A 17,933-nucleotide genomic window follows, 5' to 3' on the forward strand; every position below is an offset into this window, starting at 1 on the left:
ACAGTATAAATATTAATTTTTAATGATTTGGCAATTGCAAAGCACGAGTGAGCACTATAGCACACCCAGCTTTTCTTATTCCCTTTTTTCATGAAACTGTTACCATCAGTAAAACAACTGTTATCTGCATTTTTGATAGGAGAATCTTTTAAATCTGGATAACTAGAATAAACAAAATAACTTCTGAACAGTTATGCTCTATAGAAGTACAATGGTCAGGTCCAGGCTTAAGGGTGCTCGGTTTAAAGTTTGACAGGTTTTAAGTGTTATTTCAGGCATATCTATAAGCATTGCCTGTTATTTAATAAGTCAGCTTCTATCATCTATTGGTGACCTCTGTTTTCTAAGACACTCTGGACCTGATGTGAAGTAATTACACTTAGGGATTGTCCCATAGTCAGCTCTGACGCTCCTATCAGGAGAGCTGTTGTATGTTTGGCTAAAGCCTTTGTCTGCAATTGTACACGAACAGAGGTGGCTTCTAGGACAAATATGACTATGAGGGATGAAATCATCAAGAAGCCATTTTTGTTTGAGGTCCAGCCTTAATAATATCCTAATTACAAGGACTCACTGGCAAGTGGGAGAAGATTTGTCAGGAGATAAAGACATCCCCAAGTCATCAATCCAATCATAAGGAAAGTGGGGTAATAAATTAACTCCACAAGCCCATAGTTAACCCTGTAGAGTGGGATATGCTCTGGCTTTTATGGAGTGATTTCACTGTCCCAACCTCATAGAATTGGTCAAGTTACTACTTGAGTTACACAGTTGTTGGGGAATTAATCCCATTTTCCAGTTGTTAAAATAATCATATGCTCATGGGGGTCCTGTTATTACACGAACAAAATAAAAAGCATGAAGATTGTCTATATAACCTATTGTGTGATTTTCTCTGAAGTCTATCTCATGTTCCCTAGACACGGTGCACCTAAAAAGACACACAGACCCTATACACACATGGACTATCCATACAGGTGAGCAGATTTCTATATGGGAACGGACCCACACAAATACATGCATGTGGAAACACACACACACACACACACAACACACAATGGTCCCACAAAAGATGCATGTGCACCTGGCTGAGCTCACACACACACCCGTGCCTGTGCAAACACACACTCAGGAAACACACACCAACAGACAACGTCCGGTACGCCTGCATGTAAATGTGCCACAACAGACACGAACATGCCCACGGGAGAGACACACACTCATGCGCAACACAGGCAAACACACACAGTCTCCGGCACCCAGGCACACACACTTGGCCACAACATACACACATACGTGCGTATGCAGACACACACACGCAATACGGATTAGCACACGTGGTCCGGCTCAGAGGCATGGTCAGGTGGTCACATGTGTGCTGCAGGTGCAAATACACACACCCCCGCATGCAGACCTGGTCATACATGCTCCGTTACACACAGCCCGCTCACACAGCTGCAGTGCCCACAACTCACACTGACTTCCCTTCACACGTCCTTGGAGCTGTCGCCTGTGGGTGGGTGGTGCAGAGGGACAGGACGTGGGTCTGGAGGGACTGTGAGGGACCCTGAGGAACCGCCGCCTCCGTAGTCCTCCAGGGACATATGGTTTTGCGGTGATCCTGACTAGAGGAAGCATGCACAAGACGGCATCACAACAATGCAGGGCACGCTTCCAGGAGCAAGGGTACAGGGAGAAGCTCTCCAAGCGGGGTGAACGGGACGGTAGCAGAGCCACTGGGCCACGAGTGCCCTGCTCGGCACGACCCTTCCCCTGCCCTGAAGAACAAGGCTCCCATGTAGAGAGGTGTGCCCTTTCCCGTCCTCCTCCCTGACCTGCTGAGCAACAGCAGTGGTCTTTACATACGCCAAGCCCTACCCTGCACTGCCCCTGTGACTTACATAACCAGCACACACGGAATCCCACAGGCTGGGGCTGATCTCCTACTGGCCGTGTGCTGGGTCCCCCATACACATCCCCACATAGACACATAGGGCTTCTTAACTTGTTTATGACTCTCCCGCCATCACTGTCAATCTGGGTGCTGGACACTCTCTAGAGCTGGCCCTGAAGATCTGTTCCCCCACGTCTGTCCTGTGCGGGCAGAGCACCATGTAGACTTGTCCACCGGTCTATCACAACGCTGGACGACGCCTCCAATGCTTCTCATTTGTCCAACTCTGATGCTCTGCGGTGTCCACGTCCGCACAGCTGCTGTGCCCGCGACACACACACACACAAACACACGACACACGGACGCACAAGGGTGGTATTCGTGACACTGCCTCATGCCTAGGATCGCTAAGGCGGCGGTGACCGAGGGCCCTGTCCTTGTGGGATCCTGCTTCCTCCTCCACTAGGGCTTACAACCCTCCTCCAGATGGCCTAGTGCCATTGCCAAGAATGGCCGTGTGGCTGTGGGAGGCCACGGAGTGGTCCATAACACGGAGGGACGTCGGAGCGTCTCGGGACAAGGGAGCCCCACTCCCAAAATTTGGCAGACTGTCCCCACCTGAAAAGCCAGCAGGAGAACTGAGGACCCGGCGGACAGCCATGGGTGAGTGTTCAGAGAAATGGGGTGGAGGAGCCTTGCTTCCCCCGAACGACCTGAGACTTTCTGGCTCACACCTGGCTCACTGGATGAACTTGCCCCAGTGGACACCCTGCCCTGGGTGTGTGCCCTGAGTTCCCTTGCCAGGGTCCCTACTCTCCCTCCAGCCGCTCCCTGGGTGATCCGGGGCCCAGGGTCCTCTGAGCCTCAGTTTCAAACATGAGTCCCAAACCCGACTGTGCCCTGGCACCTCCCACACATATTTCAGGACGCAGTGGCCACGCCACTCACCGACAGGTCCTCCTCTCTGTTCATTGCCTGCGGCTGCCTCCCTGCCTCAGGTAGTACCGCAGGGGATTGGGCCGCAGGTCCTCGATGATGCTCTGGTAGGGGAAACCGTCCAGGTGAGCATGGGGCCCAGGCCCCCCCAGGCGGCCCCCATTCCCATCACCAATGCTAATGAAGGCCTCAGCGGCCCCACCTCGGCAATCTTGTTAGACCCTGGGCAGCTGGGGTCGCACAACCACTTGAAGAAGGTAAGGCTGGTGGTGTCGAGTCTTCGGCTGGGAGCTCCACGTTCTTCATCCCAGAACCACTGCACTGGAGTGGACCGAGTCGCCTTGTATCCTGCAGGAAGGGAAAATTCAGGGGAGGCTCTGCACTGCCTAGGACCCACACCCTGTCGCCCTCTCTCCCGCTCTCCTCTCAGCTTCTCTCCCTCCTGTGCTGGCTCCGGCCCCCGCTTGTGTCCCTGCACAGCCCCCTCCCTCTCTGAGTGCCCACCTGCCCCCGCCGGCCCGCCCCTGGCACCCTCGAAGCTGTAGCCCACTCCTACCGGCAATGCTAAGGTGATACTCCTTAAGGATCACTTTGTTCTGGAAGTAGGGGTTGTTTCCAAAGAAGAACATCAAACTGCTGTGGTCCTTGGGACGGCCCATGTCCTCCACCTGTCCCGCCAAAGAAAGACGAGGGGAAGGGGTCTTGTCCTCCACGGGTCCCGAGATGCTTCCTGCATGTCCCGCTGAACAATGCTGCCGGGCCCTCTCCTGCCCAAATTCCACACCCAGTGGTCCTAACCTCGCCTCCGTCTCCCACGGCTGACCTCCAAATGGGTCATGTAGCTGAGCACATCTTGGTCTTGGTCACCCGTCACGGCTGATATCTGGGGGTGATTCAGGATCTGCCTTGGGTCAAGGAGCGTCGCCTTCAGCGCTATGGAAGGAGAGCCAGGACCAACCCAGCCCTTCCCAGTGAGAGGAAGGGCGCCAGACAGGGCACGTGTAGAACCACCAGGCCCTGCTGCCCTCCCAACCCACTCAGCTCCTGCTCTTTCATCACAGCTGCTCAATACCAGCAAGTGCCTTGGCTTCCAGTGCCTCCGAGAGGGTCTGCGCCCGGCAGGTCAAGGCCAAAGGACTCCCTGCGCTCCCTTCCACCGTCACCCTGGCCTGTGTGTTTGGCAGGCAGGCAGTGACTGCTTTGGGTGTCCAGATGTGCTCGGTCGCGCTCTCACGGCTGTGTTTGCTTAAATATTAGCCTGCAGACCTGTGCCCTTGAGGAGCCTTTTGTGCCCACAAAGGGGCCGCTCTTCTCCCTTGGAGCCTGGCTGCACACCCACGGGGCCAAGGGAGGGCCCGTTAGGGTCAGCGAGAGAAGGATGGAAAGCAGTTGGGTGGCAGCAGGAGGGAAAGCAGAAGAGAGACACAGACAGAGACACCCACACAGGGAAGAAGGGACACAGAGGGAGGGCAGAGCGGAGAGAGGGAGAGGGTGGGGGACACACAGAGGCGAGAGACATGGAGGGAGGAAACATGGGTGTGGGTGCCTATCCCTGGGCCCGCGGCCTGACTGTGTAGGGCCTGAGAAGACAGAGTGTGCAGCGCCCTGTGCAGCGTGTCTGTATTGCTGCTGTCTGGGGAAGCGTGGTGGCCTGCTGAGTGACTTTGGAAGCTGCTGAGGACATAGCTGTGGGTGGGCACTGAACTCTTTGAAAAAGGACACAGCCTCTGAAGGACAGGGAAGGGAGAGGCTTGCCTCTCAATCGGCATGCCCCACATAGACAGCAGGATGGAACTACAGGTGGAACTACACTAGACATGCAGGGTGTGGACATGTGCTCCATGACAGCTGGGAGAGTGTTGGGAGCACTCCCTGCAGCCTCCGAGCATTTGCCCACAGCTTCTGCTCAGACGTGGTCTACACAAGCCTCAGCCCTTGCCTTCCCCCCACCTTCAAGGCCCACGCCCCTGTGCTGCGCCTTATAGGGACGGGGGACCCACTCCCACGGGGGTGGGGAGGGGCCGGGGCCCTTCCCCGCAGCGCTCCTACCCCTGGCGGAGCCTTTGCTGCTCCCCTTCTGCCAGCGGTCCTCCACCGCAGACAAACCCAAGCCCAGAGGGAGGAAGGATACCGCCTGGGCCCAGAAGCCAGGGATGCACTGGATGATGGCCCTTCTTCGAGCCAGGTGAGAACTCCGCTTCTGATTCATCCTGCGCTTGAGCCGCAAGTAGGCCCTGGTAGCTTGGGCATCCACAGAGCTGAGCGCGAACTGAACCATCTCCAGTGCGGCAAGTGGGGCGCCGGCTGTCTCGGGACCCAGCCCTGACTCCCCCTGCTGCAGCTGCTGCAGCTGCTCGTCCTGCTGTGCTTGTACAGCCTCCTGGTCTTCCACGGCCACGACCTCCACCACCGCCATGATATCCTCCACCACCAGCACCAACTCTTCCCCCGGGCCGGCCTGCTCTCTGCCCTGCTGGGTCTCGGCACCCTGCACAGCCTCCGCGCTCATCCACCCAGTACCTAGGGCCTGCAGCGCCGCCGCTTCCCCCCAGGCGCCTGCCTGGGCTCGGGGCCCCGACGCCTCACGGCCCCCCTCCAGGAACAAGGTGCTCCAGGATGGCAGGTTAGCCCCGCCTTGCCCGGAGCCCGCCGCGCTCTCCATGTGGTCCTGGTCGTGAGGGAGCAGAGCCAGCAGCGGAGGGAAGGAACTGGAGGTGAGAGCACGTGGCTCCCGCAAAGGCTAGGGCAGGGGGAGCTCTGGCGCCCCTAGCTGTCTGCGGGAGGCAGCGTCCTCCCAGAGGCCGTGGGCTGGTGAATGCATGTGCACAAGGGCTAGAGGGCATGCTGAGGCGCACAAGGAGGACGCTCTGTCACGTATGTGGCCTTGGTGGGACTGAGTCCTGAGCTAGCCCAGGACAAGGGAGACCCCGCGTCCAGTCAATTAATGGCAGGTGGGCGTGGCCACGCAGGGCCCCGCCCCTCGCCCTGCAGGCACAGCTCAGGGAGCCAGCTGGGGCGCCCTGCCTACCGCGCTCCCAGGACACACCTCCACCTTCACCCCTCCCGCCGCTTCCTCCCGGGGGGCCCTCCGCCTGGTATTTGAACCCAGCAATGCCAGGCTGTCCCTCGCCTACCCGAATAGACTCCTCTAGGACTCAAGACGCCGTATACACACCCGGGAGCCCTGGACCAGTGTGTATGGAAAGCGTCAGCCCATGCCCCGGAGAATCTAGGGCAATTCCAGGACACAGGTGCCCCGATGCTCTCTGCCAGGCCAGCGTGGGGGGGAAAGTGTGGCCACAGTTTGTTCCAGCCCATGTCCTTTGCTACTCAGGAGAAGAGTGACAAAGAGTGCTCTGTCCATCTGCGTGCCTGTGCTTTCTTCTTGCTCTCCTCTCCGTCTTCCTCTAAGTCTTTGTGTTCAGGTGCTCTTTCTCTGGCTCCTCACTGGCCACACGGTCTCTAGGGGAGAAGGACTTCAGGACAGAAGATGCATTCACCCTTCTGAGCAGCTCTTTTCCCTGGGCATAAAAGCCCTGTCCCCCAGTCAGGTGACCCTGGAAAAGGTCCCAAGCGGGGTCCCACAGCAGCACACTCACCCAACAACCACGCAAGCAGACACGCAGTGTGTTTGCCCTGGAGGACAGAGGAACCAACCCTTAGAGGGGCCACGAGCATAGAGCAAAGGGGACCCGAAAGGATGTCTGGGTTAACCCTGTTAAGAGGATGGCAGGTGATGCCATCCGCTGGCCTGGAGCTGCCTCTTGGTCTGCTGTTAGGAAGGCCAGGCGGCAAGGAGCCGAGGACGGCACCCAGGACACACGTAGCAGGAATGCACACGCCTTTCCCACTAGACACAGAACGCCTTGTGCTGCATTGTGCCAACACTGCGAATGCCATGGGAAGGGGTTCCCGGCTCGCCTGGTCTGCAGAAGAGAACGTACCCTTCCTAGCCTTGGCCCGTCCAGGCCACCGGGTCAGACCGTAGGCGGAATATCAGGCCAGGCCACCACGGCCCCGCGGCGGGTTCGCAGTCGTGGTGAGAGGACACGCAGAGTGTGCTTGTAAGCCGGAACAGTAAGCTTTGGGCAGTTGGTTTGGTACCAATGCAAGCCAGTCTCTCCAGGCATGACTGAAAAGTAGGGCCTTCTTCCCCACCCACTTAGTCCTTGGTGCCGGCAAAGTGCCGCACGAGCCATGCCCCGGAGACGGCGTGGCAACGTAAGACTTACTCCCTGGAAGCTGATGCCTGCATCCAATCAACCCCACCTCATTCCACGGCAGGCAGGTCTTCCACGTGGCCAGGGCAGCACGGCGCCTTGCTCTAGAGGCACAGGGCACGTGGCTACCGTCCAGCCTTTCCTTTCCCTTTTATAGCTGGGAGGTCCTTCCCGAAAGCCCAGAAGAAGCCCAGAAGGTTCCAGGGAAAACAGGCATGGTGGGCTGGCCCTTTCTGGGGACTTCTAGGGCCTACGGCATGCTGGCCGGTCCCATGGGACCAGCAGGGTCCATGGGTCTTCACCTCCACCTTGTGGACATGAAGAATCCTAGGGACCAGACCATGGGAGCTGCCAACTGCCTTGCAGCTTGAGTCAAGGAGCTGGGAAGACGTGTATGAGGGAACAGCCTTTCCAGTGGCTCAAGGGATGCTCCCTGTGCCCTTGGAATTGCACCTCTATAACACACTACTCTGTTCCTGAGGAGTGTATCGGGCTTCAGATCCCCAACACTGCTGCACAGTGGTGCCATCTAGTGCTGTTCCTGGCAGGGGCCATTGGCTCAGCAGGGTTTCCTGAGCCCGAAGGACAAAACCCTCCTCTACCTACAGCTAGCTGCTCCGTGAGGCAGGAAGAACAGAGTTCCCCAAGGATGAGAGGCCAAGAGTCCAAACAGGCTGAGCTGTTAGCATTATAGCCCAGGGTCCGCTGGGAGGCTCACACAGGGACCACTGTTAGGCAACAGGAAGACAGAGCTGGGACCCACGTTGCGAGGTCCTCCGCCCATTGTGGCAGAGGTTGTGGGGAAAGTCACCTGGGGGAGTGTGTCCTTGGGGGCGTGCTGGTGGTGGGAGCAAGCTCAGGGGTGGTGAGAGGTGTTGACTTGGGAAGCCCCTGTCGACTTAGTAGCAGCAAACCAGGTGGCCCTCAGTGAGGCAGGGAACCTGGGCCTTGAGGGTTCACCTCCTCTCCTTTCCCTCTTCTCCACTTGGTCCACAGGAGGCAGAGATGACCGCCCCAACCTGGAGCTCATCAGACACCAGGATGGCCCTTGGCCAGGAGGAGTGCTCCCCTTAGGACTCTCTCCTCTGCAGAAACGTAAGGCCCGTGGGTACTTACTTACTCCTTGGGACCCTTGGCTGACAGCACATATTGGGGCACAAGTTCTTAGCCCCTCTGTAGTTTATGCTGAAACCTCATGAGTTTCCCACAGCTGGGACCAGCCGTGTCAGCAGCACAGATGGGTGGTCACTTGATATACACCTGCCAGCTCCCACCCCTCCCTGCTTCCCTTGGCCTCTCTGCGTGTTGCATCCAGGGGCAGACATACCTCTAATACCCAAGGAATGCCCACGACGCCTGTGTGTCTAGACGTATGTGGCTGCCCTCTGCCTCTGGCCCCTTTCTCCTTAGTGAGCAGAGCTAGAAACCCTGTAGTCCCTCTCCTTCATTTACAGGGCCTACAACCACACTGAGACACGTGTGTGCTCATGCAGACACTTGAACACGCAACACATACAGACACACACCCTTGACACACAGGCATGCATGGTGGACACACACACACCCCTCTCATGCATATGCTGCAAACTGGGAAACACATTCAAGCATGCACAAGACCCACATTGACACAGATTCCATCTCTCTGGCATGGAGATGGCTGCACGCACACACACACACACACAGTGCCCATGTAGACCCACATAGACCGGGAACTACCACACCTATACTCGGTCTCTGGCCCACAGGCAAGAGTTGGCTAAACGCACACAGCACACAGACATGTACACACATCTCTATGCAAACACATGGAACACACAACACACACAGACACATTATCTGGCACACTGGCATGCAGATGGTCGCACACACACACACATATACGCATATGACATGTACACACATACAAATCACGCCACATGCACCAATGTTGTCCTGCACACAAGCATGCACAGTTGGCTGTGCAAACACACACACAGACTCACACACACGGCACTGACACTAGGTCTACAGCAGAGGTATCCACACTTTGCAACACTATGCAAACACACAAACATGGTCACTAGAACACACACAAATAAAACAAACACACTCAAACACCCATGGTCTTTTTCTTACAGACATACACAAATGGCCTCACACACACACACACACACACATACACACACACACACACTCATACACACACACCCCAGAGGATATCCAGAGGTAACAAAAACACATGCGTTCCACAATAAATTAATTACTTGGCTGTTGAAAGATGCATGTATGCACAGTTCCGCTAACTTGTGCTGATACCCCAGACACGAGACCTTTGCACAGAGGAATGCACATCTGGCTGTGCAAACACACACACACACACACACACACACTCACAACACACAGCCCTCATACTAGGTCTCGGGAAGAGCCATCAAAACTTGGCACCAACCTAACATACTCACAAACGAGGTCCCGACAACAAAAGTACACACAAAAAAACAGAAGCACACATGGTCTTTTACTTACACACATCCAATTAAGGCCTGAGACACATACACACACTCACACAAACAGCACTTAGACTAGGTCTGTGGCAAAGGCATCCACATTTCCCAACGCCATACAAACTAACAACTGGGGTCCCCAAAATGCACGCAAAAACACCAAACACAAACAAACACCCATGGTCTTTTTCTTACAGGCATGCACAATGGGCCACACAGAGAAACACACACACACACACACACACAGAGCATTCACACAACATATCTGGGAGAGACTCCCACACTTGGCACTGCCACAGCAAACTCAGAAATGTGGTCCCTCAACACACACATACACAAAACACACACACAAACAACCATGGTCTTTTTCTTATAGGCATACACAATGGACCTCACACAAACACACACACAAACAGACACACAAACACAGACATAGCACTCACACAAGGCATGTGGGAGAGTCATCCACACTTGTAAACGCCCTCTCAAATCACAAACATCCCAGCAAGACAAATTACACAACAAACACACACACACAGGTTTTTTTCTTACAGGCATCCTCATAGGGTTAAACACACACACACACACACACACACACACACACACACACACAAAACATAGACCCACACAAGGTCTCCGGCAGAGGCATCTACAATTGGACCCACCATAGCCAATTCACAAACCTGGTCCCCACAACACACGTACACAACAAAAACACACAATCACCCATGTTTTTTTTAGAAGCATACACAATGAGCCTCACACAAACACACACACTTAAACACACATCACACACAGTAGGTCTGCGGCAGAGGCATTCACAAATGGCACTGCCATAGCACACCCAAACATGAGGTCCCACAGCACACACACAAAAACCCCACGCAAACACCCATTGTCTTTTTCTTACAGGCATACACAAATGGCCTCACAGAAACACACACACACACACACACACCTCAGAGGATACCCATATGTAACAAAAACACATGCGCTCCACAATAAATAAATTACACTTGACCGTTGAAAGATGCATGTACGCACAGTGCTGCAAACTTGGGCTGATATCCCAGACATGAGACCTCCGCACACAGGAATGCACATCTGGCTGCGCAAACACACACACACAAATACACACACACACTCACAACACAGCACTCATACTTGGTCTCGGCAGAGCCATCAAAACATGGCACCACCCTAACATACTCACAAACAAGGTCATGATAACACAAGTACATGACAAACACATGGAAGCACGCATGGTCTTTTACTTAACACATCAATTAGGGCCTCACACACACACACACACACGCACACACACACACACTCACACTCACACACACAGCGCTCACACTAGGTCTGTGGCAGATGCATCCACATTTCCCACTGCCATACAAACTAACAACTGTGGTCCCCAAAATGCATGCAAAAGCAAAAGCACAGACAAACACCAATGATCTTTTTCTTACAGGCATGCATAATGCGTCACACACACAAACACACACATACACACACCTACACACACAGCACTCACACACGTATCTGGGAGAGACTTCCACACTTGAACCCACATTATCAAATTACAAAAGTGGTCCCCACAACACACACGTAAACAAAAAACACAAAACACCCATGGTCTTTTTCTTACAGGCATACACAATGGGCCACACACACACACACACACACACACACTCACACACACAGCACTCACAACGTATCTGGGAGAGACATCCACACTTGAACCCTCATTAGCAAACTACAAACGTGGTCCCCTCAATACACACATAAACAAAAAACACAAAAAGCACCCATGGTCTTTTTCTTCAAGCATATACAATGAGCCTCACACACACACACACACAAACATATGCACAATCAAACACACACAAACACCCATGGTCTTTTTCTTACAGGCATCCATATAGGGCCACACACACACACACACACACACACACAGACACAGCACTCACTCAAGGTGCTAGGCAGAGGCGTCCACACTTGGACCTGCCATAGCAAACTCACAAACGTGGTCCCCATAACACACATGTACACAACAAAAACACAAACACCCATGGTCTTTTTCTTTCAAGCATACAGAATGAGTCTCACTCAAACACACACACACTCAAAAACTCAACACACACACACTATGTTCCTAGCAGTAGCTTCCACACTTGGCACTGCCATGGCAAACTTACAATGTTGTCCCTCAACACACAATTACACAACGAACACACACAATCACCCATACTCTTTTTCTTTTAAGCATACACAATAAGCCTTACAGAAACACAAACACACACACTCAACACACAGCACACACAGTAGGTCTGTGGCAGGGGCATCAACACGTGGCACCGCCATACCAAACTCACCAAGGTGGTCCCCACAACACACACATACACAACGCACACACAGAAACACCCATTTTCTTTTTATTACAGGCATACATAAATGGCCTCACAGAAACACACACACACACACACACCAGAGTATACACACATGTAACAAAACACATGCGCACTACAAGAAATAAATTACAGTTGACCGTTGAAAGATGCATGTATGCACAGAGCTACAAACTTGTGCTGATACCCCCGACACGAGACCATTGCACACAGGAATGCACATCTGGATGTGCAAACACACACACAAATACACACACACACACACTCACAACACAGCACTCATACTAGGTCTCGGGTAAAGCCATCAAAACTTGGCACCACCCTAACATACTCACAAACGAGGTCCCGATAACACAAGTACACAACAAACACACAGAAGCACACATGGTCTTTTGCTACACACATCCAATTAAGGCCTGAGACACGCACACACACTCACACACACAGCACTCACACTAGGTCTGTGGCAGAGGCATCCTCATTTCCCACTGCCATACAAATTAACAACCGTGGTCCCCAAAATGCATGCAAAAACAACAAACACAAACAAACACCCATGGTCTTTTTCTTACAGGCATGTACAATGGGCCACAAGCACACAAACACACACACACACACACACACACTCAAACGCACAGCACTCACACAATGTATATGGGAGAGACATGCACACTTGAACCTGCATTAGCAAACTACAAACGTGGTCCCCACAGCACACACATAAACAAAAAACACAAAAAACACCCATGATCTTTTCTTCAAGCATACAGAATGAGCCTCACACAAACACACACACTCAAACACACATCGCACACAGGAGGTCTGCAGCAGAGGCATCCATACATGGCACCACCATAACAAACTCAAAAATGTTTTCCCCACAACACACACTCATGAAAAACCAGGGAAACACCCATGGTCTTTTTTTACAGGCATACACGATGGGCCTCACAAAAACACACAACACACACACACACAAACATAGCAGATACACAAGGCATCTGACTGAGGAATTCACACTTGGCACTGACCTCTCAATGTCACAAACATGTTCCCAACAACACAAAATTAAACAAGAAACACAAACAGCCAGGGTTTTAACTTACTGAAATCCACACAGAGTCACACACACACACACACTCACACACACACAGTACTCACACTAGGTCTGTGGCACAGGCATCCACACTTCACACCACCATACAAACTCACAAATGAGGTACCCACAACAGACACAAACACAACACACACACACACACACACACACACACACACCAGTGGTCTTTTTTTACTGGCATGCACAATGGTCCGCATACACACACACACAGAAATATCGCACTCACACAGAGTCTCTGGCATAGGCATCCACAATTGAACCCACCTTAGCAAACTCACAAACGAGGTCCCCACAACATACAAGTACACAACAAAGACACACAATCACCCATAATCTTTTTCTTACAAGCATACACAATGAGCCTTACCAAACACGAACACAACACTCAACACACAGCACACACAGTAGGTCTGCAGAAGGGGCATCCACACTCGGCAGCGCACACACACACATACCACACACACACACACACATACCAAACTCACAAAGGTGGTCCCCACAACACACCCATACACAACAGACACACACAAACACCCATTTTCTTTTTCTTACAGGCATACACAAATGGCCTCACAGAAACACACACACACACATACACACCCCAGAGGATACACACGTGTAACAAAAACACATGTGCTCCACAATAAATAAATTATACTAGGCCATTGAAAGATGCATGTACACACAGTGCCGCAAACTTGTGCTGATACCCCACACAAGAGACCTTTGCACACAGGAATGCACAGCTGGCTGTGCAAACACACACACAAATACACACACACATACATACAACACAGCACTCATACTAGGTCTCGGGCAGAGCCATCAAAACTAGGCACCACTCTAACATACCACAAATGAGGTCCTGATAACACAAGTACACAACAAATACACAGAAACACACATGGTCTTTTTCTACACACATCCAATTAAGCCTGAGACACACACACTCACACAGAGAGCACTCACACTAGGTCTGTGGCAGAGGCATCCACATTTCCCACTGCCTTACAAACTAACAACTGTGGTGCCCAAAATGCACGAAAAAACAACAAACACAAACAAACACCCATGGTCTATTTCTTACAGGCATGCACAATGGGCCACATACACACAAACACACACACACACACTCACACACACAACACTCACACAACTTATCTGGGAGAGACATGCACACTTGAACCCACATTAGCAAACTACAAACGTGGTCCCCACAACACATGTAAACAAAAAACACAAAAAACACCCATGGTCTTTTTCTTCAAGCATACACAATGAGCCTCACACACCCAAACCCATACACATAATCACACGTACAGCACACACACTAGGTCTGCAGCAGAGGAATCCACACTTGGCACCACCTTAACAACCTCAAAAAGGTGGTCCCCACATCACGCACATACACAAAACACACACAAACACCCATGGTCTTTTTCTTACAGACATCCATGTAGGGACACACACACACACACATGCACACACACACACACACAGACTCAGCATTCACACAAGGTGCTAGGCAGAGGCATGCACACTTGGACCTGCCATAGCAAACTCACAAAAGTAGTCCCCATAACACACATGTACACAACAAAAACACAAACACCCATGGTCTTTATCTTTCAAGCATACACAATGAGTCTCAGTCAAACACACACACACACACACACACACACTCAAACACACAACACACACACTATGTCCCTAGCAGTAGCTCCCACACTTGGCAATGCCATAGCAAACACACAACTGTGGTCCCTCAACACACACATACACAGCAAACACACACAAACAACCATGGTCTTTTTCTTACAGGCATGCACAATGGGCCACACACACACACACACTCAAACACACAGCACTCACACAACGTATCTGGGAGAGACATCCACACTTGAACCCACATTAGCAAACTACAAATGTGGTCCCCTCAACACACACGTAAACAAAAAACACAAAAAGCATCCATGGTCTTTTTCTTCAAGCATACACAATGAGCCTCACACACCCAAACCCATACACATAATCACACACACAGCACACACACTAGGTCTGCAGCAAAGGAATCCACACTTGGCACCACCTTAACAACCTCAAAAAGGTGGTCACCATATCACACACATACACAAAACACACACAAACACCCATGGTCTTTTTCTTACAGACATCCATATAGGTACACACACACACACACACACACACAGACACAACACTCACACAAGGTGCTAGGCAGAGGCATCCACACTTGCACCTGCTGTAGGAAACTCACAAACGTGGTCCCCATAACACAAAGGCACACAACAAAGACACACAAACACCCATGGTCTTAATTTTTCAAGCATACACAATGAGTCTCACTCAAACACACACACATACACACACACACACACACACACTCAAACACACAACAGAGACACTATGTCCCTAGCAGTAGCTCCCACACTTGGCACTGCCATAGCAAACACACAAATGTGGTCCCTCAACACACACATACACAAGAAACACACACAAACAGCCATGGTATTTTTCTTATGGGCATACACAATGGGCCTCACACAAACAAACACACAAACAGACACACAAACACAGATTTAGCTCTCACACAAGGCATCTGGGAAAGTCATCCACAACTTCTAAATACCTTTCAAATCAAAAATGTGTTCCCAGCAACACAAACTTACACAACAAACACACACACAGAGTTTTTTCTTACAGGCATCCTCAGAGGGTCACACAGACACACACACACATAGACTCACACAAGGTCTCCAGCAGAGGCATCTACAATTGGACCCTCCATAGCAAACTCACAAACTGGGTCCCCTCAACACACTTACACAACAAAAACACACAATCACCCATAGTGTTTCCTTAGAAGCATACACACAATGAGCCTCACACAAACACAAACAAACACACTCAAACACACAGCACACATGGTAGGTCTCCGACAGAAGCATACACACATGGCACCACCACATCAAACTCAAAAATGAAGTCCCCACAACACACACACACACACAAAACAACACAAACACCCATGGTCTTTTTCTTGCAGTCATACACAATGGGCCTCAGAAAATCACACACAACACACACACACACAAACATAGAAGTCACACAGGGCATCTGGTTAAGGAATTCACACTTGCCACCACCCTCTCAATGTCACAAACATGTTCCCAATAACACAAAATTAAACAACAAACACACACCCAGGGTTTTAACTTACTGAAATCCACGTAGCGTCACACACACACACACACACACACACACACACACTCACACACACAGCACTCACACTAGGTCTGTGGCAGAGGCTTCCACACTTCACACCACCATACAAACTCACAAATGAGGTACCAACAACAGTCACAAACACAACAAACACACACACACACACACACCATTGGTCTTTTTTTACTGGCATGCACAATGGTCCACATACACACAGAAATATAACACTCACACAAGGTCTCGGGCATAGGCATCCACAATTGGACCCACCTTAGCAAACTCACAAACGAGGTCCCCACAACACACAAGTACACAACAAAGACAGAGAATCACCCGTACTCTTTTTCTTACAAGCATACACAATAAGCCTTACATAAACACGAACACACACACTCAACACACAGCACACACAGTAGGTCTGTAGAAGGGGCTCCACACTTGGCACTGCTATACCAAACTCACAAAGGTGGTCCCTACAACACACCCATACACAACAGACAACACAAACACCCATTTTCTTTTCCTTACAGGCATACACAAATAGCTTCACAGAAACACACATACACACACACACACACCCCAGAGGATACACACATGTAACAAAAACACATGCACTCCTCAATATATAAATTACACTTGACCATTAAAAGTTGCATGTACACACAGTGCTGCAAAATTGTGCTGATACCCCAGACACGAGACCTCCACACACAGGAAGGCACATCTGGCTGTGCAAACACACACACACAAATACACACACACACACACTCAATACAGCACTCATACTAGGTCTCGGGCAGAGCCATCAAAACGTGGCACCACCCTAACACACTCACAAACGAGGTCCCGATAACACAAGTATACAAGAAACACACAGAAGCACACATGGTCTTTTACTACACACATCCAATTAAGGCCTGAGACACACACACACACACACACACACACACACACACACACACACAGAGTCAAACACACAGCACACACTCTAGATCTGCAGCAGAGGAATCCACATTTGGCACCACCTTAACAACCTCAAAAACGTGGTCCCCACAACACACATACACAAATCACACACAAACACCCATGGTCTTTTTCTTACAGGCATCCATATAGGGCCTCACACACACACACACACACACACACACACACACAGATACACACACACATTCACAGACACAGCATTCACACAAGGTCTCTGGCAGAGGCATCCATACTTGGACCCACTTTAGCAAACTCACCATTGTGGTCCCCACAACACATATGTACACAACAGACACACAAACACCCATGGTCTTTTGCTTACAAGCATACACAATGATCTTCACAGAAACACACACACACTCTCAAAAATACACCACACACACTAGCTCTATGGCAGAGGAATCCACACTTGGCACCACCATAGCAAACTCATAAACGTGGTCCCCACAACACACATGAACAATAAACACACACAATCTCCTTGGTCTTTTTCTTAGAAACATTAACATAGTACCCCACACAAACTAACAGTCACACACACTTGCACACCAAAAGCACTCACACTAGGTCTGCAGCAGAGACATCCATATTTATCAATGCCATAGCAAACTAAAAAACGAAGTCCCCACAACACACACATACACA

The sequence above is a fragment of the Ursus americanus genome, chromosome 37 (assembly GCF_024610735.1).
Source record: "Ursus americanus isolate L20-20 chromosome 37, mUrsAme1.1.p, whole genome shotgun sequence".
Classification (NCBI taxonomy): Eukaryota; Metazoa; Chordata; class Mammalia; order Carnivora; family Ursidae; genus Ursus; species Ursus americanus.